The 25651-nt window shown below is 37.3% G+C and overlaps 1 long non-coding RNA gene and 1 pseudogene across 2 annotated transcripts; both read right to left on the reverse strand.

Annotated features, from left to right (window-relative positions):
• Positions 1 to 905: 905 nt before the first annotated feature.
• Positions 906 to 25173, reverse strand: LOC131780776 (CUB domain-containing protein 2-like; annotated as a pseudogene).
• Positions 12876 to 14555, reverse strand: LOC131793339 (uncharacterized). 2 transcript variants are annotated; one of them, XR_009340906.2, is made up of 3 exons: positions 14284 to 14555; positions 13833 to 14075; positions 12876 to 13239 (listed from the first exon to the last, which is right to left on the reverse strand). It is a non-coding gene; the product is annotated as an uncharacterized lncRNA (long non-coding RNA). The 2 variants fall into 2 exon arrangements; XR_010716231.1 differs by having other exon boundaries at positions 14195 to 14555.
• Positions 25174 to 25651: the final 478 nt, after the last annotated feature.

The raw sequence follows: 25651 nt of genomic DNA on the forward strand, positions 1-25651 counted from the left end.
GGAGAAAATAGCAATGTGGGAAACAAGAGAATATAAACTGTTTATATTCTCTTGTAGAAAGTAAGTCTGGAAGGAGAGTCTTCATGTTTGTTTATTTGCAAAATTGGATCATAAATATGGATTTTTTTAAATTCGTGCATATCAACAAAAGCCCTCAAAGGCCCAAGGCGATCATTTGAAACCAATTTCCAAGGAGCATACTTTAAAGCCAAACGCAGGAATTGTGTTAACCTATCCTTTTTTTTTTTCTGCCAGCACACACACACACAGGTTAAATTTCCGCGGAACTTCATGAACAAACAAATATGCCTCTCCTCTCTCGAAAAGGATGGCAGGGAGTTAGCTGTGATAAGTCTTAGTAGAATGCGTCAAAAGAACTCTACCGGCACAGCCCAGCACTAGCCATGTAGAGGAGTTCGGTCGTCTTCTTACAATAAGACAAGGGCTATTCCCTAAACTTCCCCTTCTTTCCACTCCCTTTCGTCAAGATCCTTTCCTTTATCGATAAGGTGTCTAGAACTTGTCGATGCTTAAATATTCTCTCTAAATCAAAGCCTTTCGTTCGTGCCAGCCTCATAAGTTGGTGACAACGAAGAGTTTTTCATGTCTACTTTTGATTGTTCTCTGTAATTCCATGAATGGCCCGGAAACTATGCTGTTTAAAATGAAGATGCCGATTATCATTGATTGCGAGCGTTCTCTAAACCAAAATGGATATCAGCTTTTTCCCCTCTCACTTTTGAAGCTTCCATTGCCATTGTAGATAAATATTTTTAGCTTCCTTAGCATCCCACAAACGATATCAAAACTATTATGATATTGTACCTCACCCATCATTAGGCTGACTTCGTACAGTTTAATGATCCTATGTATTGAGATATCATTAGAAAAAAGATTCGAGCAGGTTTCTCTTCACTCTATTTATTATCATCCTCCTTTTTAAGGCAACATTTATATCTACAAGCTAAATGAATTATACGTTAATACTTTTATAGAGCTTTTTTAAATTACGTGTCAGAAGTAACCAAGGACTGCATGGTTTTACTTTATCTCACTCTGTGATTGATTCAGAAATTAAACCAGCGGCATCTTCGTCACTACGTTTACCTTCTTTACAGGTACTTTGCTTGTTTTACTTTCTCAATATTCTTATTTTTTTGTTTCTTTTTTTATTTTTGGTTTAACGACACTCAATCGAAGAGCGCTCTTTGACTCTTAAACACTAACACTCACCTCTAAGAGGTGAGGTCATTTCTGAGTTACCACGTCATTACAGCACAGACTTACTAGGGCTACTTCCTCTAACGGATTCCAGTCACGTATTTATTATTTATTAATTATTATTAAGCTGGTAATCAAATTCTATATTAAAATGCGATTTAAGCTTCTCATACATTCTAATACCCATCATGATTGACTGACTGACTAAAATGAAATTGACTACTGCTCTAATTCAAATCAAGTTCCAAAAGAATATAATTTTTATTATAAAAAGTCTGATTGCAGAGGGTCGTTAGAAGATAAAACTACTTCATAAAAGCATTTCGCTCTACTATACGTTATTTTAAAGAGAAGCCTTTCACAAAACTATGAAATAAACTAATTAAAACTAAAATTGTTGTGACTTAATTTGATGCTTTCATAATAACTAAACATAGTAGCCTATTCCTCCTTGTTCTGCCACTTCTCTTTCATCGGCATGAAATGCACTATGTAGTTTAAATTCTACCTCAGGCAGTTGATAATGGCAAGAGATAATACCCACAATCGCAGAGTACATCAAGCAAAATCATCTGTTTTGATAAACTTTCGTCTGATATTGCTATCATTATGAACGGTAATAACTATGAATTTCAAACAGGCATTTCATATTCATGACCTTTCAAATGTACGAAACAAGGAATCTGAAACAAAACTACTAACCATGCCGCACCCTATAACACTCTTCAAACAGGATTATCATGATTTTCACAAGCTAAAAATCTATGTCGGCTTAGAGAAAAATTTTTCCAAGCTAAAAATGTGTGAACTAAACTATTAACCACCCTACCACGGGGATGAAAGAACAGCACTCTACATTCTTTAACCACTTACGCGCGTATCGAGGCTGTGTTGACGATCAGTTGTACTTGTCAACATAACCTGAACTAAAATCAACGTACAAGTATTCTACATGTTCTAATTCAATATAAAATATGAAGAGCCCTCAAAGTCCTTCACGCTAAGTTCCTACTAGATACACGGTAAAATAACCTCGTGACACGTTTACAACCAGTAAATCCATGTCACTGCTGCATTTATAGTCCCCTAGCTTAGATATCTCATTAGATGTTTTGGTGTGAAGTATCGCTGAGTACGAGTTGTGCCGTATTTTGAAAAGCCCGATGGGCGAGTCAAAATACAAAAGTAGTACGCAATACTAAATTCCAAAACGTCTAATAAGTCATTTATTATCCAACTTTTTTTTTTCTCTGTCAAGTGTTTCTGCTCATTTCTCATAGGACGGGAAAAGCAAAGCGGAAAGAGAAGCGTAACGCGAGCAGCCGACCGGTTAAAGAAGGTTTTTTTTTTAATGGTAGGAAATAACCAACTGTACTATGTCGCAGGATATTTGTACCCTATTCGCGCGTTATTTGTATTCTACTTTGTGTGATTGGATAATAAAATGCATTAATAACTAATTTAGTAAATATCCAGTTTATCCGCATAGAAAATTACACACGCATCAAACCAACGAACCCTGGAAATAGGCCGAGAAATGTTCATCCTTGAACATATTCTCCTTCTACTGTGAAGTTAGTAAAACCCTGTGAATGATCAGTGGAGGGAGGCAGTTGAACAGGGGCTGTCAGGGGTATGGAATGAGGTGGCGGAACATCAACTTGCAGTGTACCAGGAGACAGAGACGGCGCAATCGTCTGTACCACCATGGTATCTGAGAGGGGCTGCAGGGGAACGTCGTTCACACGAGATGATCCAGCCGGTCCAGCAGAACGATTTATCTTAGTGCACTTTATGACAACAAAGATGACGGAAAACAGGACAACTGCGATAACAATTGGCACGACGATGGCCGCAACTTTCACATTAGAACCTGGATCAAACAACAAATGAAATAGGGAGAAGAGTAGTTGCTTCAAAGTATGGTGGTTTGAAGGAAATCATTGCTCGCGTACAATTCGAAAGAAAAGTTACCTTTGATGGAACTGACTGTTGCGCGAAAGCGGGCACTGCTGTAATCACTGTTAAAAACAATGAATAAATGGTTTCCTGTCGATGTTACTGTGCCAGAGCTTACACTGCCACAGTATTCGCCGAGAAGCGGATCACTTGATGAACTTCCATCTCTAACTTTCAGATATCCACATGAACAGCTATAACAGCCTGGCATATACATTGTCTCAAGACTAAACTTCAGGTTGTAACCCTTCTTGTAGAAATTTTGAATGTGCAGCTTGAATAGGGAGCCCTGGTTTTCAAGTAGTCGTCATAATCAGAACGGATGGATGTCGAGCTTGTGCTTTCAACGTAAACACCTTAAAAATAACATTTCCATTAATCTAGTTAGTTTAGAAATGTCAAGCGATTAAGAAAATGAATTTGTTTTTTAGTGGACAAATTCTCCGAGCTTGAGCATTCTAGAATATCGCTTGGTAAGACTGCCCGGCACGGTCTCGAATGGATTAAATGACCAGCAGTTTAGAAGTTTTCACCAAGATGCCACTGAAAACTCCATACAAACCTATTGAGTATATTCGATGTTTGTTTAGAAATTTCATGCGATTCTAAGAATTGCCTTGGTTTTTTTTCAGTGGTCAAGCTTATACGTACCATACTGAAACAAAATAGACATGTTATAACGCTTTGGAGGTCAAGCTGGTTTCTTAACCCTTTAAACTCCAGGAGTGACTAGCATCAAATTTCTCTCTACAATATCACCCCTGAATCACACGTTAAGGTCATGAGAATGAAGGAAATGATTAGCAACGAAAGAAGCTCTTGATTGGTAAACAAATTCTCCCTGTTAGCACCTTACGAAATATATGAAGTGAAGTATGGAGAATATGCATACTGATTTTAGGGTGCAAAGGTTAAGGGTCACCTAGGTCAGAACAGCTTCAAATTCAGTAACCATGGAGGGAAACAATGTAGAAAACCTCAAATGAAATTTATTTAAATTCAATGTTTGTTCAAATATCCCAAGCGATTCTGGAAGTATTTTGTTTTTGAGTGGGCAAATTTTCCAAGCTCCAACCACAAAATCGCTTGGTTGTCGACGCTTGAACAGACTACCGGGACTTAATACCCGACGGTCGGAAATATCCACCGAATTCCGAGAAAACTCTTTTTCACAGAGTATAGATTTAAGGAGGTTTTCTCGTTTTACCAATGTACCAGGGCCTTTGGGGGTACTATGGTAAAAGATGAAAAGCTACTGTCGGAAATCTTTACATCAAGTAAACCAAAATACAGCATAAGGGAACACGTTGAATTACTGTCTTCCAGAAAGAACTTTTTAAGAAAAGAAGTGATAAAAGTGCCATATCCGACGTAAAACGCTTCGAAATCTTTCAACGGCATTCTGGTGAATATTAAATTCTAACTGCCAAGCATTAAGTCTACTCGAGACCGTGCTTAGCAATCTGATCAGAAGCATAGAATTTTAAGTGTCGATAAATGAGCGATATTATAAGCTTCACAAGCTCGGAGAATTTGTCCATTTGAAACAATAGATTAATTTTTGGAATCGCTTGACTTTCCAAACAAACCTCTGATATTCAAGTTTGAAAGAACCTCACAGTTGAAATTCTGCGAAAATTTCTGACTGCCGGGCATTTAGCCACAGCATTATTCATAACCCTCATAGATTTTGTTCGTCTCATGTCAACAATATTGACCCCTTACACCCTGACATCAGTATCCATAGTCTCATACTCTTCTCTGCACATTTCCTTTAGTACCCACAAGGAGAATTTGTTTAACAATCAAAGCTTCGTTGGTTAGCGATCATTTCCTTTATTCTCGTGATCTCAATGAATGATTCAGCTGTATTAGCGTTAGAAGAAATTAGATGTTGGTCACTCTCAGGGTTTAAAGGGTTAACTACGATCACATAGTGTGGTCTGCCTGTGATCTTATGTAAACATTGGCGACTGGATCGGTCAGAAGCGGACGACAATAATCGTGTGCTTTTCTCATAAAAGAAAACTTGGGGAATTCATTGCCACATATCTTTAGTTTCAATTGGTCAGAAAAACTTGCAGTCACATAAACATGCAGCTCCAGAGTATCTGTGTTCAAAGTTTACGTGGCGTGACTCTGCTTATGACCTCAGGGACTCTGAAAATAAGCTCAATGTTCCCTTACCGCGCACTAATTATTACCGAAAAAGTTTTAGCTACAATGGCGCCAAATTATGGAACAGTCTACCATGCGATATAAGGAACACAGAGTCTCTGGGGGTATTTAAACGTAAGATCAATGACTTCTTTAAGTCAACGCACGGCACTCACGGAAAACAGCTTTTAGTGTTATAGTATATAGTTTGAGTTTTAAATATTCTAGCGTATGTGATATGTATTTTTTAGGCTGATGAATTGACCCGTGTTTTAAATAAAATTTAAAAAAAAAATGCATTCTGAGGTAATTTCGTTCCAAGGTAGAATACCCAAAAGTTTGTCATCGGATGCAAGCGGGAGAAAACCCTGTAAACAAAGATTATTGCTTTACTATGTAATATGTATTGAGCAACTGTGAGACGAAACGTGACGAAGTCGACATACGAATAGAAAATGGTGGAATTTGGCTTGTGCAGACGAAGAACGATTTGGTTTGCAATGTCTAAATTTGAAGAATTTGTAGACTATATATGCGTTTATCATTCTGCAGAGTTGGATCGTTAATATAATATGGATCTCTCTATGATTTTCCAGAAGCTTGGCTTTGAGACAAGAGCAACCTTGCATGCTGCAAAACCAAATCAAAAGTTCACAACCATGTTCATCTCGAGATTAAGTACTTTTCGAACGAGTTGGCCATAGTTATTCTTTGATTTATTCTATAAAATCTGTTTTAAAATTTCTCGTGTGTCATAATTTGAAGGAAAAAGCTCATGAAACGTCAAGGAAATAAAAATGACCATGTTTAAGGAAACTGTGTATTTATTCATTCCGTACTGTCTAAGTTGTCAAATAAATAAAGGGGTAAGTTTCTAAAGAAACTTTAGTGCTGCGTCAGTCGTCGAGTATAACAAGGTAATTCGGTACTATCAACTGAAGTCGAATTTAAGGTGTGCAACCGTGAGAGTGTAAAAGCTGGCATACTGCGTGTTTCATATGCCCTAATATGGTAAAATGACCGTAGTAGTGGAATAATAAATGTAAAGACAACCTCTCCTTACTGCACAACTCTCTCTCTCGGTAAGCTAGAGAACAAAGATGAACTACCCCCTTCTACTTGTTTAAGAGCTGTAAAACTACTACAACTGTGATATTGTACCGTTGTTGAGGTGTAAGGTCACTGTAAGTAGTCCAGGACTGGCGTCCTGTTGGGAAGCTGGATCCCGTTGGGGTACAGTAACAGGAATCCCGAGAATTTGTTGGAGTAATCAGAGTTGAACTAACAGTTAAAGAGGAGGATGAGGAGATGGAAGATGGAATATCCAGACCCGCAGTACTTTCCAACGCTGAGTGTTGTAATTATCCAGCACCTCCACCGTAGTCGAATTCGCACGAAAAACTAGAAGTCTCCAAGTTGAATTTTATGAACTTCAAATGAACCCTTTGCCCCCAAGGTGCTCTAATGCGCCACTCACATGATCTGGAGAGCGGATAACTCCAAGGAAAATTGGGACTATAAATTACGCCTGCTGAGGCGCCAGGAATGATTGAGGGACAACCTGAAATGAGTGAACAGCCAATTATAAGGTGTCAACATATATGACTCCCGAAATGTTTTCCGTCGCAGAACTTTCTAAACTTCTCCTGATTCCAGTTGCACGCGAAGATCTCTGATATCAGTCTTCGTAAAAAAAATAGACTGTGAATGGAAGGCGAAAAAATGTCGCTGAAACAGATAAAGTCTCGTGGTTATAGCAACCTTCGCTCGACCACAATTGACAATTTTTTCACAAGGGATGCATGTGAAGGTCTACATCGGCATTTCTGCTCCTGAACAGAAATATTGTGACGAACAAAGTGTCTATAGCACACATCAACGTAACATTTAAACCTTACCCGCAGGAGTGCCAACATGTAGACAAACACATCTGTTCACATACATTCACACTAATACAGCACAGTGTAGCACAGTTGTTCAGTTTATGTTTTTTTAGCAAACTATGTTTACTTTTCTATGTTGACACCATAAGTGGTTGCTTTGGCACACGTTGATTTCCTTGAAAGTCTTCCTAGTAATTTCATTCCTGTATTTTCAATCGTTTCGTTAGGTCTATTTTACGTCGAATTAACCTTTGGAAAAGAGTTTGTTGATTTGAAAATATTGACTAATTGACCACTCGTTGCTATCCTCTCTCTCTCTCTCTCTCTCGGTCTGTATGGCTATGCCTGTGAAAACGTTTTACTTAATTTACCGCACTGAAATTGTAATTGGCCTTCTTCTTAATTCATGGGAAAGGCGTTACCTTTCTTCTCCAACATTTCTGTTCATCTTGTTGTTATGTAACAACCTCTGTTGATTTATTTGCAAATCTCTCACTTAGTTTAACTTTGAGTCCACCTACATATTCCTTCCAAATTTTGTTATATTGATTATTTCACCTTATCTGCATCGGATCTCATTAACGAATGCACGAGAATAAATTGATGATCCTCTTTTAATCAAACTATTCAAGACCAACCTGATGAATCATTCAGCACTCTGTAGTGTGCCACAAAGCCTCTCCGTGATACCATAGAGTCAGAAGTGAATTTCATGAAGATATCAGTACCAGTAGAATACACTGGGTCAGGAAGACTGTTTCCACAACTTTTTGACAAAATATTGTAGTATTGGTTTTGTCCATCATAAATTTCCACTTTGTCACAGTTACACGATTCACAACTTTCCACATCGAATACTGTAAAGTAGATGAGGATCCTATGGCCGGAGGAAGCAATGATCCGCCACTGACAAGACTGTGAATCATAATAACTCCTAGGGTATCCAGGACTGAAAATGGAGTCATTTCTACTGTATTCTGCATACACTCTTTGCACTCCACCGTCACAAGCTGACGCTAAAAAAAAAACCCAAATCGATTCAGTTTTGTTACAGTAGTTTACCTGCAACTTGTAACAGCTAGCTATACATCAGGGCCATTGATTGTCGGTGATAGTAAGTCATCTCATGAGGCACTCCTGGGAAGGACTAAATTACCAACTTTACATAACAGGAGACCACAAGATATGGCAATATCTAAGTTTAAAGGTAAAAGCTACCTGTACCCAGATTGAAACATCAGATTATTATTATTTTTTACGATAGTACTATCTACAACCTGAGAACGAAGGACATTGTAATCCCTTGAGTAAACAGTACGCATTTTGGGAAGGATTCGGTGAGGTATCTGGGATCACCACTTTTGTCCAAATGTTTAAGAAATTAATCAGAAAACAAGATATAGCTATTACTGACTGCAAAAATTGCGCTTCGTGCAACTCTTGGTTTTTATATATATGCTATAATTGGATATATTTACGTATTATAGGATTTTATGCGATAGAAATTTGTTCCAATTTTAATTGATTTATTAGAATTACTCTTTTTATGACTACTGCCTCCTAGGGAGGCAAAGCCATAATGCTGTTCTGTTGAGTGAGTGAGGGTAACAATGGAATACGAACGACCTCTTTGTTCACAACGAAGCCTGAAAACGTAAATTGGTCACCGTAAAGAGTTAAAGGCTGACGTTTCGAGCGTTAGCCCTTGACGAAATTGTGGGTTATGCGGGGATTTATATGCAGAAAATGGAGCTACGCTATTAGTGGGAATATAGTGACGAGAAAACAAGAACAAATTAGTTGAATGAAAAGCGCTCGTTGGTACCGTGGGGATTAAGAGTGCCGATTTGGAAGGTATATTTTTGTTCTAGTGTTTTGCGGCTTTCCGAACTGCCTAGATGTAAGGAAAGGCCGCAATCTGCCTTATGTTGTTTAGAATAACTAGGGAGATTATATTGTCTACCGCCTGGTTTGGATGCGTCCTTGACATTTCTTTCTACGTCGCGAAGGTAGTCGTCTTCCTGTTTCACCAATGTTTTAAAGAATGATAGGTTTAACTGCGTGGTTGTGAGGGTGAGATGTGTGAGTGAATGGAATGCGGTTAGTGATTTCCTTCTCAGCCGTTTATGGTGCTGACTGTAAATCAATTTTTTGGGCACGGTGGTGGCCCGCTTGAACGACAGAAACAGGATAGTCATGTTTATCGAAAAACTAGTACATTGCCTCTGATTTTTCGGAAAAATCAGAGTCGTCACTACATAAACGACGAAGTCTGAGAAACTGCGAAAAAATTAGCGATCATATAAAAGGACCTCTTGTTGCAGCGTTTAGATCACCCCTGATGAAGGCACTGGACAGGAGCGTCGAAACGTTGGGTCTATGAATTGTAACTTCTTCGGTTACATTCATTAAATCTGTAAACCAGAGTAGTATCAAACCATGTCTGATTGTCCACCTGGTTGCCGTGTGAATTTAATATATTTTAGGTATGGAATTCTTGAGGTGTGATTAATGCGAAGATGAATACAATAGGTAACTATGTGAATCTGTATGTTTGTAGTAAACACTAGCGAACTGCCTAGATCTAAGGAAAGGCCGCAATCTGTCATATGTTGTTTAGAGTGATTAGGGACATTAAAGCGTCTTGCGCCTGGTTTGGATGCTTCCTTATCTTTTCCTTCTACGTCGCGAAGGTGTTCTCAGAATTGGTTACCTAGTTGTCTTCCTTTTTCACCAATGTCTAACTTATTGCATGTTAAACTGGCCCTTTAGGGGAGTCCATTTAGACTTCCGAATATGAAGTGTTTCGAGAGTATCTGTGTTCAAGGTGTTAGAATCATCCTCTTTGTCATGAAAAAAGGCTTTAACTGAACGCGGCGAAGGAATTTTTCAACGTCTTTAAGTAATTCCACCTTCTGATATTTATTCGTACGCCGTGATGAATAAATAATTCAAGACAGATTATCGTGTATTCCTTGTTCTTTCAGCGTCAATGAGTAAGTGATTCCACAGCCTAAACACTTACATTTTAAACCATATTAGTGATTTTTATTTCTGGTGTTAAAAAAAAAAGTAGCACCTCAATATTTGGCCATTTTGTGTAAAGCAGGTAATTGAGTGTTAACAACTGAGTTGGAAACGTAAATAAGCCGCCGTAAAGGGTAAAAAAGCTGACGTTTCGAGCGTTAGCCCTTCGCCAGAGCGATTCGTCGTATTGCTCTGACGAAGGGCTAACGCTCACAACGTCAGCTTTTTTACCCTTTACGGTGGCTAATTTACGTTTTCAACTCAGTTGTTAACACTAAATTACCTGCTATACTCTCCCACCGACGCAGCACCACAGTTTCTTTAGAAACTTACCCCTTTATTCATTTTGTGTAAACCTCGTTCTATATAAAAACGCGCAAATTATAGGCACAAAATTTATCAGTAGCGAGTGTCGCAAGAAATTTTCCAGCTACTTAAGATACATCGCCATCTTGAATTGACTGTTTCCGTGTACCGCGTAGCCAGCTACTTAAGATACATCGCTATCTTGTATTTAATTTCTTCCGAGTACTGCAGTAAGGCAAGACGTTGAAAAATTCTTTCAACGCGTTCAGTTGAAAGCCTTTTTTCATGACAAAGAGGATGATTCTAACACTTCGAACAAAGACACTTTCGAAACAATTCAGATTCGAAAGTCTAAGTGGACTCCCCCAGAGAGCCTGTTCGCATCTTTAGAAAAGTCTTTAAAGAAGTGATCCGCGTATCTAGAAAATTTAGAGGGAAAAGTTTTCTCAGAAGAGAGAGCATTTTACCATTTGAATCAGCGAATTATTCCCAGTATATCCGAAGATATAACTTTTTCAGTTCTAACCGTGACACTGCACTAGATTATAAACATCTCAAAATAATTTCACAATAGCGTCTCCGGTGCGTAATTGAAAAAAAAGCAATTTTTCCTTGCAAACATATCTAAAAAGGTTTGATCTGCACATCGTGGAAACTTTGAAGAATTTTATTCGAAAAGAGATCAATTTACCAATTCAATCCACGACAAATGCTCAAAGGTCTGAAATACGATACGTTGAGTTGAACAAGGTGACGCTATTTGATGGAATGACAGAATGGCGAAATGACAGAATGGTGCAATGAGAAAATGGTGGAGTGGGAGAATGGTGGAATGGGAGAATGGTGGAATGGGAGAATGGTGGAATGGGAGAATGGTGGAATGGGAGAATGGTGGAATGGGAGAATGGTGGAATGGGAGAATGGTGGAATGGGAGAATGGTGGAATGGGAGAATGGTGGAATGGGCGAAATGGGCGAATAGTGGAATGGTAGAACGGTGGAATGGGCAAATGGTGGAATGTGAGAATGGTGGAATGGTTGAATGGCTGAATGGAAGAGTGTTTGAATGGTGGAATGAGAGCAGAGGGGCATTTTGTTGCGCATGTTCTGTAAATTTTAGTTTGATACGAGAAACCGCTGCTATGCGCCCGCGTCGTTTTCCCACTCGAGAATCGCGTAAGAAAAGAAGCAGTAAAATACGTCGGAAAAAACAATGGTTCGAGTATTTGAGACAACCTTTCTTCTCATTTTTTCTTCTGTAACTTAGATGGAAGCGGTAAAGTCTTGAAATTATTGTGTGATGTGTGGAAGGAAGTTATTTAAAAAATACAAAAGATTGTTTGAGTCTTGGCTTGTGATTGTCTGGGCGATCGATGAGGATAATGTTATTTTTGAAGGATGCAACTAACCTGTCGAAGCGCACAAAAGAATTGGATAGTATACTTCTATCGTATCATTGCTATCTCAAGTTATCGGTGATCATTTGAAGTACTTGCCTTCCTGTAAGCGTTTTTTAGAGCTTCAACCGTACTGCAAGTGCAGCGTACCTCCAATTTTGGCAAAAATTTAAAGTTTACAAAAGTTTATGTTTTGTTTCAAAAGTTTTTTTTTGACATGAATCACAACCGGCAGGGCCAATTACCAAAATAAAAAAGGTCAATGTCGAGTAAAGAAAAGAAAGTCAATGCTAATGCAATGGTAGCTCCATCTGGTCAGAAAAGGAGGAATAATTATGGATTTTATCAGAGTAAGATGAAGTCTTTTCAATCATTAGTCTCAGAAATATCATCAGATATGATCGATGATGTTGGGAAATTGTGAATGAAAACAAGTACTAGTTTGGGCTTCCAGTTGTAAGATGAATAGTTAAATAAATCAATTATTACCCAGTAAAAATTACTTTCATTTATCATTTCAACTGCACAACAAAATCATATACACTCTTTGCAACCTTATTCTCCAACCTATTAAAATATAAGAGTTGTGTGACAACTTGATGGTCTGAAAAGACTCTTATACATGCCAAACAACAGAGAACCAGTAAGGCTGATATTTAACAGTGAGGATAAAAAACAAAATATTTCCAAAAGCCTTTTCTTTTCAGGAATAAGACTAAATGAGGTCAGATTAAACTAATGTGGATAGGTTTGTTGATCTCTTTATGAAAATGGATGATTTACATCTATTAGATTTGAGAGAAATGAGACATGTCAAAAGGGGACATTGCATATTCTGCAGTAATAGGTGTTGGCTTGGATGCCTATTTGTGGAAATTAATAGTTTTCAAGCCAGGGGTTTGGCTGTGCTAATTTTAAGGCAGAAAAATCATAAATCAGTCACTTAAGAAATTTTATAGCTCAGACTGGAAGCTCAAACACTCTTAAGGAACAGGAAAATATTTCACCTGATCACTCCTCATATTCTTTTCCCATGAAATTTAGACAAAACTTTCAAAAAACTTTATTGGTAATTTATAGTTGCAAAAAAGGTATAGACACAAGTTGCATATAGCATAAGCTAGTTGAGGCAAGTTGTGTGGAGAGAACAAAAGATCAATAATTTATACCAGTAGTAAGCTTCTGGTACTAATTACATTCTCTTGAATGCCAGCTTGCCACAGCAAATGTCACACCTATCTTTTCTGTCAATTGCACCGACCATATGTAGTGGGGTCTCTTCACATCTCCCTAAACAGCAGAGAACATAACAGTTAATTCCAATCATCAGTCTCAATTAAGAAATAAAAATTGAAGGATCAAGACTTATCTGGCAAAGTGAAATGCAAGTCGAACTAGTTTGAAGACATTTGAACCCGAAATTCGTTTTTAAATATGACAGAAATACTGTAGTTCACATTCTAAAGAAACAAGGAGTTCCAGCCCCTTGAGTAATTATCCATTTGTTGTATCGCTCATCTCATGTTTTAAGAACCAGAGAAAGTTAGATAATTTTGATCTGCGAGTTTTATAGTACACTTCGACTCAAAATTCATTTTGTATGGCAGAAGTATTCTACTGAAATAAACAAGATAGAATGAGGCTGACGCCATCCGTTTCGAATAACACATGAACATGAAGAAAACGGCACCAGTTTAAACTCATGATACAAAGCCCACGCATTTTTTTGAGGTAAATGAACTGGTTAGACCGAAAGCTAAATAAATAAACAATGAACTGACAGTGGTGAGAGATTTGGGGGCCATGTGATAAAACAAGTTCTACCGAAGTTTATCCTCTAGTTAGCACTTCAAGCCTAAAAGGACAATCAGAAAAATTCTCACCAAAACACAGCAAAAAAATAAGATAAAACCGGAGATGATCGAGGCAAGACTATAAACGTTGTTAAGACACATGCCTACATACCAAGTACAACAAACTTGGAGAGCAAAAAGGCCAAAGACAGTTGTGAGCCATGACTTAGAGATTCCCCCTCAACCTCCCAAAAACGAATTCGCCGAAGGTTGTAGAAAGTGCAACTCAATCCTGAAGCTGGAACACTTTTTTAAGCCTTGTATCCTATGGGACTACAAAGAGAAAGAATAGAAGATGTTATTTGAAGTGATTTGAAGCTTGGGGGCCACCTCGAACTTAACGTAATTTTATTTCAAAGTTGAAGTAAAATAAGATCAAATTGCAAACTTACCTTCTATTATCGTAACGAATTTCTCACGATCGCCTCCACACACCACTTCGTGATTCATAGAAGTAAGAAATCAACATCTTAAGACTAACCTTCAAGGTTTGTAGTCTCATGGGCACATCTTGATCGTCAGCAAATCAAATTTCAAACTTCAAGTTTTCGGTCTATTTTCGCGTTTTGTTCGCACTTTGATCATTAAAATATCCTCATCCGAAGAGCCAGCAAACTCCACGAGTATCCACAGAGTTAGAAATGGTGGTAAACTTGTCATACTCTTTCATCCCTTTCCAAAAAGTATCACAGAAAGGTGTCGATCGCTCAGTCGAAAACCGGCAAAAGCGCGCTGAAAATATTGAAATGGCGCCGAACGCGCCGAACAAACTTTCTTGGCGCATGCGCAACAAAATGCCCCTCTGCTTGGAATGAGAGGATGGTGGAATGAGAGGACGGTGGAATGAGAGGACGGTGGAATGAGAGGACGGTGGAATGAGAGGACGGTGGAATGAGAGGACGGTGGAATGAGAGGACGGTGGAATGAGAGGACGGTGGAATGAGAGGACGGTGGAATGAGAGGACGGTGGAATGAGAGGACGGTGGAATGAGAGGACGGTGGAATGAGAGGACGGTGGAATGAGAGGACGGTGGAATGAGAGGACGGTGGAATGAGAGGATGGTGGAATGAGAGGATGGTGGAATGAGAGGATGGTGGAATGAGAGGATGGTGGAATGAGAGGATGGTGGAATGAGAGGATGGTGGAATGGTTGAATGAGAGGATGGTGGAATGGTTGAATGGTGGGATGAGAGGATGGTGGAATGGTGGAATGGTTGAATGGTGGAATGAGAGGATGGTGGAATGGTTGAATGGTGGAATGGTTGAATGGTGGAATGAGAGGATGGTTGAATGGTGGAATGAGAGGATGGTGGAATGGTTGAATGGTGGAATGAGAGGATGGTGGAATGGTTGAATGGTGGAATGGTTGAATGGTGGAATGAGAGGATGGTGGAATGGTTGAATGGTGGAATGAGAGGATGGTGGAATGGTTGAATGGTGGAATGAGAGGATGGTGGAATGGTTGAATGGTTGAATAGTGGAATGGTTGAATAGTGGAATGGTTGAATAGTGGAATGGTGGAATGGTTGAATTGGTTGGATGGTTAAATGGTGGAATGGTTGAATGGGTGGAAAGGTGGAATGGTGGAATAGAAGAATAGTGGAATGGAAGAATAGTGGAATGGTTGAAAGGTGGAATGGAAGAATAGTGGAATGGTTGAAAGGTGGAATGGACGAATAGTGGAATGGTTGAATGGTGGAATGGTTGAATGGTTGAACGATGGAATGAGTGAATGTTGGAATGGGAGAATGGTGGAATGGGAGAATGGTGGAATGGGAGAATGGTGGAATGGGAGAATGGTGGAATGGGAGAATGGTGGAATGGGAGAATGGTGGAATGGGAGAATGGTGGAATGGTTAAATGTTGGAATGGTTGAATATTAGAATGGTTGAATGTTGGAATGGTTGAATGTTGGAATGGTTGAATGTTGGAATGGTTGAATGGTGGAATGGTTAAATGGTGGAATTGCAATGAAATTAGAAAATGATTTATAGTTAACAGGCACATCAAAATTAAAAGAAGTCTAGTTTAATCATTATTGGAGTCTGGGGATAAACTGACAGAGAAACAGTGAGGTTCTAGAGCTAACCGTATAAGTTATCATTACTATTACTTTTGTTATCATCATCATTTTTATTGTTATTATAAGGATGATTATTTTTTATCATTGAATAAGTGGGCGAGTGTCAATTATTCACTATATTCTTGAATCATCTTTCTCCTGTTGAAAAGGGCTCTCATAAGTATGTGGGATGTGGCAGGTTTTCTGTTTTGCATGCAAGACAAATCCTTAGGAAAGCTTCCTTATGGCATTATCAAACAACCTCTAATTCTTTTCAATGCAATACAAAATTTTGCTATATCAGTAGCCATATGTAGTCTTAACTGCCTATTTTCGGTGTTATCAACTAGGTTAAAAATGTATGATGAAAACATTTACGTTTGCTCAAGGACATGACACATTGACACATTGAAACCTGACACTATTCGCTTTTGTTTGTACAGTGACATTTTGATTGATTGATTTTCTCATATTTCATGTACATTTAAGATTAGTGATCCACACCTTACTTCAATAGATACAATAAACGAGTTACAAATAATACGTCTATGTGAATTTATTAAAACGTAAATTGGCCACCGTAAAGAGTTTAAAGGCTGATGTTTCAAGCCTTAGCCCTTCATCAGAGTGATAGACAAAGGGCTAACACTCAAAACATCAGCCTTTAAACTCTTTACCATGGCCAATTTATGTTTTCAACTCAGTTGATAACACTAAATTACCCTGTTATACTCTCCCACCAATGCATCACCAGTTTCTTTAGAAACGTACCACGAATTCATTTACCTATTTTTCAGTTTTGTTTCAGTCCTTAAATAGGTGTCCTTTAATTAGTGGGTCACTAATATTTATTGCAACAGAAGTAAAGTTATTATTATATGACACTGACAAGTAAACAGGTTAGTATTAAGTGTATCTTGCTTGAACCAGTCTTGCAGATGGTGTCAAACTTCACTGACAATATTCGTTGAAACTGGGTCAATCTTAAACTGTTTTCTCATATATCACCTCACTCACAACACAAAGTATTCAAATTCAAACAAGAACTTACCTTGGACAACTTGATGCTTGATGGTGAGAAAAACTGAAAATATTTGAAATACAAATTAAAAATTGTCCCATTCATGAAATGTTCTAATAAAGGTAATTCTAATATAGAACTTAATGAAAAGCATGAAAACATGAGAGCACCTGCACCCTTCATAGGATTCAATCAAAAACAAAGTGCACCCAAACAGATAGTTTTATGAACATTAGTAGGTCAGAGTGCACAAACTAACATGCATTCTTTTCTATGCATGTTTGCATTTTGGACAACAAGCATGCACACCCTGACCACAACAGTCTTGCTCCTTGTTAAGTTCTTTAGATTGCAACTTGCAAAAGCCCCACACAGGACTTAGGTGAGAAAATTTGTAGACGCATACAAACTTCATCCTAAATAAGTAAGAAATGCATTGCATCCATCATCTGTGTTGCAGTAACATGCACAATTGAAAACTAAAATTCTTGTACATGAATATCACCAGCCTGATTTGAGCACTAATTTAACAGTGTACATGTTATGCCTCAGTAATTAGACACTAACTGTCCTATGCACCCACTGTTGACATGCATTCCACTCAGTCCTATAACTATTACTAAGAGGTAAGTGGAAGAACCTATAATTTGCTCCAAGTAGAAAAATTTTAAGTTAAGTAACAACTATTTAGAACCTACAGGGTAAAAATTCAAGATGACCTAAAATTTTGGCCAAGCCTACTTCAACACAAACCAAAACAATAACATTAATCACAAAGATCAACACAGGAATAATTTTATGTGAGCCAAAAAACATCATTGACGGAGGCATATGATGATTGATTGTCAGCACCAAACACATTTCTCTCTGAATCATCAAATGATTCAAGTGGGTACAGCACTGGAATCATATGATGACATAATTGCCAGTGAAGCTTTTGTGACTACATTTAGTTGTAAGAAAAAGATGAATTTTGAGTTGCTTACAACTACCACATGATCACAGAAAATGAATGAGAAAATAAGATGCAGCTTGCCATGGTAGTTTCACCTCTTTCTTCATTTAATTTGTTAGGTATGGGGATTCACATTGGATATTGACAGAATTGGAATGAAATCAAGACAAAACCCTCTAACAGCATCTATAATTTTTCAGAAGCTATATATTAGATTATACAAGTGACAAACCTACATGAACATGGATGTACTCTACATTTGCAACTTTGTTAGCATTGTAACACAATTCCCTTTGATATTTTGTGATTTCTTATGCTAAATACACTTTTGACCTTTCTAAATTACATAGATGTAAAAATTGAACAGACACTTGAATTACAAAATATGTGCATAATATAATTTTATAAAATAATTCAAATAGTATGCATGCTCTGATTGGCCATAAAACCATTTCACATGAGCATATGTAAACATGGCTTTCATTCCTCTTTCATTAGTTATTTTATAAAAGAAATGTAAAGTGGTTTCCATGTTTACATAGCCTGATGTAAACACTTGGGAGATTGGGAGAACACTTGATAAGCTGGAAACCACTCCACTACGCGTCATGGTTTCCTCCGCTTCGCGTCATGGTTTCCTATGCTTATCGAGTGTTCTCCCAACCTCCCACGTGTTCACATCAGGCTTTGTAAACACGGAAACCATTTTACATTTCTTCAATATCAGACTAAACTTACTCAGTAGATATACGAGTTAATTTTTGAAAACCATGCAAGTTATCAATCATAAAACCAATTGCTTATCACATGACAGTTACCTAATGACTGAAGATGCTGATGTCTACCTCTTTACCACGTACAGATTGTGTACAATGTTTTTAGAATGACAGAATAATTACATGAAATGCTGAAGACATCCAAATGTATTAACTACAATTTCACTAGCTGTTTGAAATTGAGTGGTTGATGAGTTTGGTACTTCTGGGATGTTAAAAATAAGGGCCCTGGTGCAATAGGCAAATTTTTGTTTATTTTGTGAAAAATCTGTCATCAGTTCAGTGAGATTCTTGTGGACCCACTGATTTTTTATCCTACCAAATTTTGTTGAGCCTTACCAATCTCCAAAGGCATCATCATCCTGTCTATGAGTAGGACAAATTTTTTTCAGGTGTGAAATCTGGCAGATTTTCCAATTTACAAGCCATGATTTGAAAGAATGCCACAATTGAGAAAATTTGATCTTGCTTTTCAAATTTTGGTGAGATTTTTGGTGGATCAAAACAAATTTTGAAAGCCCAGTGTGTTCAGACCCTTAATGTGAAGAGACTTGACCAGGCTGCTAGGGCCTAGGAACTATCACAACCACTGACCGGCTCAAGGGAGTCAGACATTTTGAGTTTAGGTTCTTGTAACGTTTGAGGAAATGTGTATTTCTCTATCTACGTTGGATCGGAACTCTACCTACCACTTTATTATTGTAAGTTAGCCATCTTACATTGCACATCATCTCCAGGTATATGCATCGTTTTTCTTGTGAGCTTATAAGGACTGTATTTTAGTATAGTTCGGTTGTTATTTGTATTGTAGGACTCCTTCATCGTTGTAAGATAATTAAAATTGTGTCAAGCAACGAGGAGTGTATTTCTTCATAATAGATTCTTCCAGTTAAGCAAAGGTAGCAGAGTAGTTCAAAAGATGCAGCATACCTTTGCAAAGATGATTCCTAAGATGACATACACAAAGATAAACCAGCTCCTTTAGGAGCCACCACCTAAATATATAAATCATTGACCAACAATGATTTTGGGTAAGACTAGTAATTTGTGTTTGTTGATGATCATGTGGCTAATGACTGAATATATATTTAATTTACCATATTCTCTCATAGACAATTTTTTTTTGACAGAAATACTTGGCTATAAGCCCAACTACTCTTTTCTTCTTTGAGTTTGACTAGTTCTCAGTTGATTTTCATGCAAAGATCACTCAGCTTGTAGGCAAATAAATACAGTAGCTTACCATACGTGTACAACCCTAACCCTAAGCAACTTATAGACAATAGTTGTAGTAGTACAATTTTTGTTTCAAAGTGTCCTTGTTGAGTATCCATCATAATAAAATTGCAAAACTCAGTCTGAGAGTTTTTCTTTAAAGAGGAAAATTACTTACTTGCTTCAAGTACTGGTTTATGGCTACAAGTGCCTGTCAAGTGAAAAATCAGCACCTTTTCCATTGACACTGTCATTGCAAAATTATTAGGGGACAACTTATTGAGGAAAATTTGTAAAGCAAAATTTTTTTAAAGTAATGCCTGTTATGCCTTCATTCTTATCTATCAGAAAGATTGATAGCTAATTACATTATCTTTTTGCATTTTTTTTTTTACAGTTTTAAACACAGAATTAATATTCTTCATGACATACATGTATTACATTTGACCACACCACTGTCTTATTATGTTTAATTGCTCGTGACCACTGACTAAATTGGACTTCTAATTAACATCTGAACAATTTCCTAAATATTTTATCATTGACTAGTGTATCTGATCTGAAATCAAAAAGTAGATTATCAAGTAATGGACTTTCGATCACATTTTCCACAACTTGAAACAAAATTTTTAGCCAGTTAGTTTTTCAAATAATATAAGAAGCATTAATCAGGTCAATGATATTTACCATTAATATTCCAAAGACGATTCTGAGGTTCTCACCAACTCTTGTAGTAGGCATCCTTATTGCATATAATTCCTACATGGTTATTGAGAAAATGCTAGCTTTCACTACAGTCCGAGGCTTGACAGTTGCATAAATTGTGATATCCTTGTAAATTGTCAAGGTGACCTGCATTCTATATTTTAAAATTATGACACTAACTGAGTCTTTGCAGAGCAGGAAAAATGTCAGCAGACATCTGTGGCCAAGTTAAAGACAACATCATAGAATTTCTCATAATGCCATAAAAGATCTTACGGTCCCTGCTGAAGTTACAGGTAACCTTATTTTGGGGTAAAAAAGTACCATTATCTGTTTCTGACACACGAGTGCAGTCCAAATCAACATGGTTAATTCACGAATTATAAACATCCAACCCTCTAACCTGCCCAGTTCAAGGTCCATTCTGCAAGTAACTGACCAAGTTTTTGTCCTCTTAGATTTAAGGCCCAAGCACAAAGCACCCAGGCCATAAAGCCAAAAAGAAGGGGTTTCGGTAACTTACAGCAGGGACCAAGAAAATGAGATACATAAAAGTTTATATATTTCTGGTTCACATAAACAGTGAAGATTTCAATTCAAACAACCCATTAAACGTAGCAGGCTGTACATATATGATATTCACCAACCGGGAGGTCCGTATTGGGAAAAACTGTACCCAAGACAGAGGGCACAGTTTTTCCCAATACGGACTGACCTAGGATGGTAAATGACATTTTTGTTTTTTTCCTTAAACCTAATGAAATTCTTCACAAATGGAACCTGAATGAGTTCAGGCTGTAATTACAGCAAGATCTACCATTAACTTAACAATTTTCAAGCAAGTAAATGGTAGTTAAAATAGAGGTAATTTAAATTAAAGAGAGATGCTTCACTGAAACATTTTCATTTACGTACAGATAAAGGTGATTTAAAAGGCTTCCAACAAACTTTGAAACAATGAAAGTTTGGCAAGGACTGTCACAACAATGTTTTCTTCAAAAGCAGTCAATGATCTTACAGAGAGTATTATTCACTCTCATCATTGATTAATGTACAAAGATTTACTTCTGTTCAGTAAGTAAATGGCAGGGAAAGTAATTGTAAGTAAATTCAAATTTTTGATTTTGAAGTTGTGAAAGTTTGCTTGTTTGTTTACTGCAATGGCGCGTGTAAATCTGGTCTTTTCTCCGAAAAAAACAAAATTTGAATGGGACACTTCAATTAGACACAAGGGGATTTAATGCGGCTTTTTCTCATTGAATTCCTAAATGTCTAAATTGAACAGACTTGGAAAGACCCACTGAAAGCGTCTCTGTAGAAGAACTTAAAACTTCGCTCACCTTTTATCTATGGACAATTGTTTGAGAGAATTCAGATACTAAATGAATGAAAGTTCCATATATTAATCCAATTGTAACCAAATTCCTCGCGTTTTAACTTTCCAGGTACTTTTTGTGAAGGATTAAAATTAATTACAGACAGGTTTTAGGCCACTTGTCAACTATTTAATGACACTTTTGCTTATACACATTCATTTCGAAACCAATGTTTTTCTGCTAACCAAAGTGATTTGAGAGGGAGAAAAGAGAAGATTAATAAGTTATTTATCGGCTTGAGGTAGTGACCAACATCTTTGCTTAAAAATACTGCCCAGCTGGAAGAATGAGATATTTTTATGAAAAATGGCAGTGAAAGTAGGGATGCACTCCACATTTCCATGAAAGCTTTACCATTGCCCATGGACAGAGATAGGAAAATAGTGTGTGTGCTAAGAACCAATCAGATTGCAAGATTCATTACTGTACCCTCTGAGAAAAAAATAAAGTGAAATATCACACTAAATTGACCAATCATAGTGCACATACTGACTGAGAGATATAATAATGACTATGATTCATACAATTTTATTTCCTTATCAGAAATAGACAAATGACTTTAACATGAGAGCTGACATCATAGTAATGATGCAGACACAAATTTCAATCATAACATGTTCTCTGCATTGCTTAAATCTTGATATAATTAGTTATGATACAAAGAAGACAACCACATCATTATATGAATCATCATAGATAAATCAAGAACCTGAATTCAAGTGTTAAATCTGGGTACTGATCAATTAAGACTCAAATTCACATAAGTACATTGTCCACATTGAACACTTTCCACAAAGAATTATTCCTGTGATCTAATTAGCTGTAATCTAAGTTTTTCTGGTGCTATTGCAATTGTTGGTCAAATCATCCTGTGACTAAAACGAAATCAATACTGCGCAACAAAGATTTGATGACAGCAATGAACTAAATACATATATGCTATTTGCCAGCTGTGAGGTCCATATAGTGAAAAACTGTGACCGAGGTCTTTCATTTTCAAGGCCGAGGTCACAGTATTTCACCATATGGACCAACCCTTAGCCGGTAAATAACATATATTTTTTTTTAAACTTAACGAAATACACTCTGAAAGAACCCAAATGATTTAGGGCTATAAATACGGCAAGATCTTCCATAAACTGAACAAATTTTGAGCAAGTAAATGGTAGTTAAAGTAGAGGTGATACAAATTAAAGGGAGATGCTTCACTGAAACATTTTCACTTGCGTAATGATAAAGGTGATTTAAAAGGCTTCCAAACAAAGTTTGAAACAATATTTTTACAAGTATCTGTCACAATCTGTCAATTAGAGAGCGCATAAGAAAAAAAAGTGCAAGAAGATTTGAAAGACAACGGAACTAGTTTGGCAAGGTCTGTCACGACAATGTTTTCTTAAAAAACAGTCAATGATCTAATGGAAAGTATTATTCACGCTCATCGACGATTCATTCACGTATGAAGATTTACCTCTGTTCACTAAGTAAACGGCCAGGAAAGTAATTGTGAGTAAATTCAAATTTTTTATTTTGAAGTTGTGAGAGTTTGCCCATTTGTTTGCTGCAATGGCGTGTGTGAATCTGGTCTGGCACACTCCAACGAGACACAAGGGAATTTAATGCGGCCTTTTCTCAAAAATTCCTTCAATTTCTGTTGTGCAATTTACGGTACAAATGTCTAAATTGAATGGAATTGGAAAGACTCACCAGGAGCGTATATTTGTTGTAGAACTTAAATTAAAACTGTGCTCGCTCTTTCACTACTAACAAATTGCTCAAGAAAATTCAGATATTAAATGAATGAAAGTTCCATCGTTCAGTTTAACTGTAACCAAATACTTCATGTTTCAACTTTCTGGGCACTTTTTGTGAACAATTAAATTAATTGCAGACGGTTTTCAGGCCGCTTGTCAACCAACATAACGACACTATTTTTTATTCAAATTAATTCTGAAACCAATATTTTTCTGTCAACCAAAGTGATTTGATAGAGAGAAAAGAGAGGATTCATAAGTTATTTATCGGCTTGAGGTAGTGACCGACGTGTTTGTTTAAAAATACTGCCCAGCCAGAAAACGAGGTATATTTATGAAAAAATGACAATGAAAGTTGGGATGTACTCGGCAACTCACGAAAGCGTTACCGTGGCCTGTGGGCAGAGATAGGAAAATACTGACCAGGTAAAAAACTAATCAGATTGCAGGATTCGTTACCGTGCCCTCTAAAAAAACAATAATAAGCATTATTTGCATAAACGAGTGGACTTCAGACAGCACTGAACATCATTGTCCTCTTACTACTTCATCTTAGAGAAGGAAAACCTGACTATTTATGAGGTGTAAAATTATGCAGATTAGGTGGAATTCTCTATTTGGTTCTATTTTACAATAAAGCACATAACAGATATTTTCAATTTGGCTTTACACACGTATTTCTGCATTCACAAATGCTCTCTACATGAAAATGTTAATTAGAGGTTCGTCTTCGCATCTAACGCAACAAAACATGTGAGGTGGTTTTGATAGCATATTCACATCGATATCGACAATTTCCTTCAGAGCACTTCACTTAATAAACGACAATATCTAAATCATTTGTATTTTACCCTGTGCAAACAAACGGATGATATGAGGCTTTCATCTGCGAGTCGCCATTTACAAAACGAGAAAGTTCACAGCGTTCAAGGGTTACGACGTCTGGTAAAATTTCCGCACAGCCCCATACTATTGTAAAACAAATCTGTTTTCCCAATGGCAATCTATTTTTTTTGTCTTTGTTTTCTCTATCCAAGAACTGAATGCATAATGTTGTATGGGGCTGTGCGGTAAAATTTCCGCACAGCCCCATACTATTGCAAAACAAATCTGTTTTCCCAATGGCAATCTATTGTTTTTGTCTTTGATTTCTCTATCCAAGAACTGAATGCATAATGTAGTATGGGACTGTGCGGAAATTTTACCCGACGTCTCAGCAATAATTTTGATCGAAGAATACTCCGCCTTGCTTCACCTGGGTGAAATATTCATACGCAAGCAGGGTCTTCATGAGTCTCGAGTGCATTCCTGGTTTGTCAAAATACGAAACTGCACTACAGGCTTGGCGGCGAACAGAGAGTAGAACTTACTTACCCAAAGTGGTGAGCATCAAGCTGGCTATCGATGACATCTTGCCAGAATCTCAACGTTGTGAAAGCAATACAATAACAGGCGTTGATGTTTGCGTAGAAACGTAGTCGCGGTAAAGTAGAACCTCACAGGCCCTTAAAAAGGGGGGCCCTTAAAAAGGGGGGCTTGATCGTCATACCTAAAAAGAGGCTCTGCAGGTGAACCCTTCACGGCCCATAGGGCATTGCGAAAGGCAGAAATTTTTTTTGGGATCACTTTCTGAAGGAGCTTAGAAACCAGGCTCAACTCAGTAGCCAAGCCTACTGAATTTGTGCCCAAGCCTTTTCTTGCTTGCGTGACCTTTTTTGTCACGTTAGAGAATACAAAGGAACTTCGGCGAGTAGTAAACACAAGCTCAAATTTTTAAAGCAGCAAAGAAGAAAACTTTTTGAGACTGGAAGGTAAGTAAGTAAGTATTTTAGTGTTTTACAACCTAAATTTAGTGTTTCCTTTCGTAATTTTACAACGTACAGTAAATTGGCAAATCAATAACTCGAAAAGCTTACAGCTAAAATTTAACTCTTTATTAATAACCTTATACTTTCTTGATCTGATATCTCAATTAGCGATAACATCA

The sequence above is a fragment of the Pocillopora verrucosa genome, chromosome 14 (assembly GCF_036669915.1).
Source record: "Pocillopora verrucosa isolate sample1 chromosome 14, ASM3666991v2, whole genome shotgun sequence".
Taxonomy (NCBI): Eukaryota; Metazoa; Cnidaria; class Anthozoa; order Scleractinia; family Pocilloporidae; genus Pocillopora; species Pocillopora verrucosa.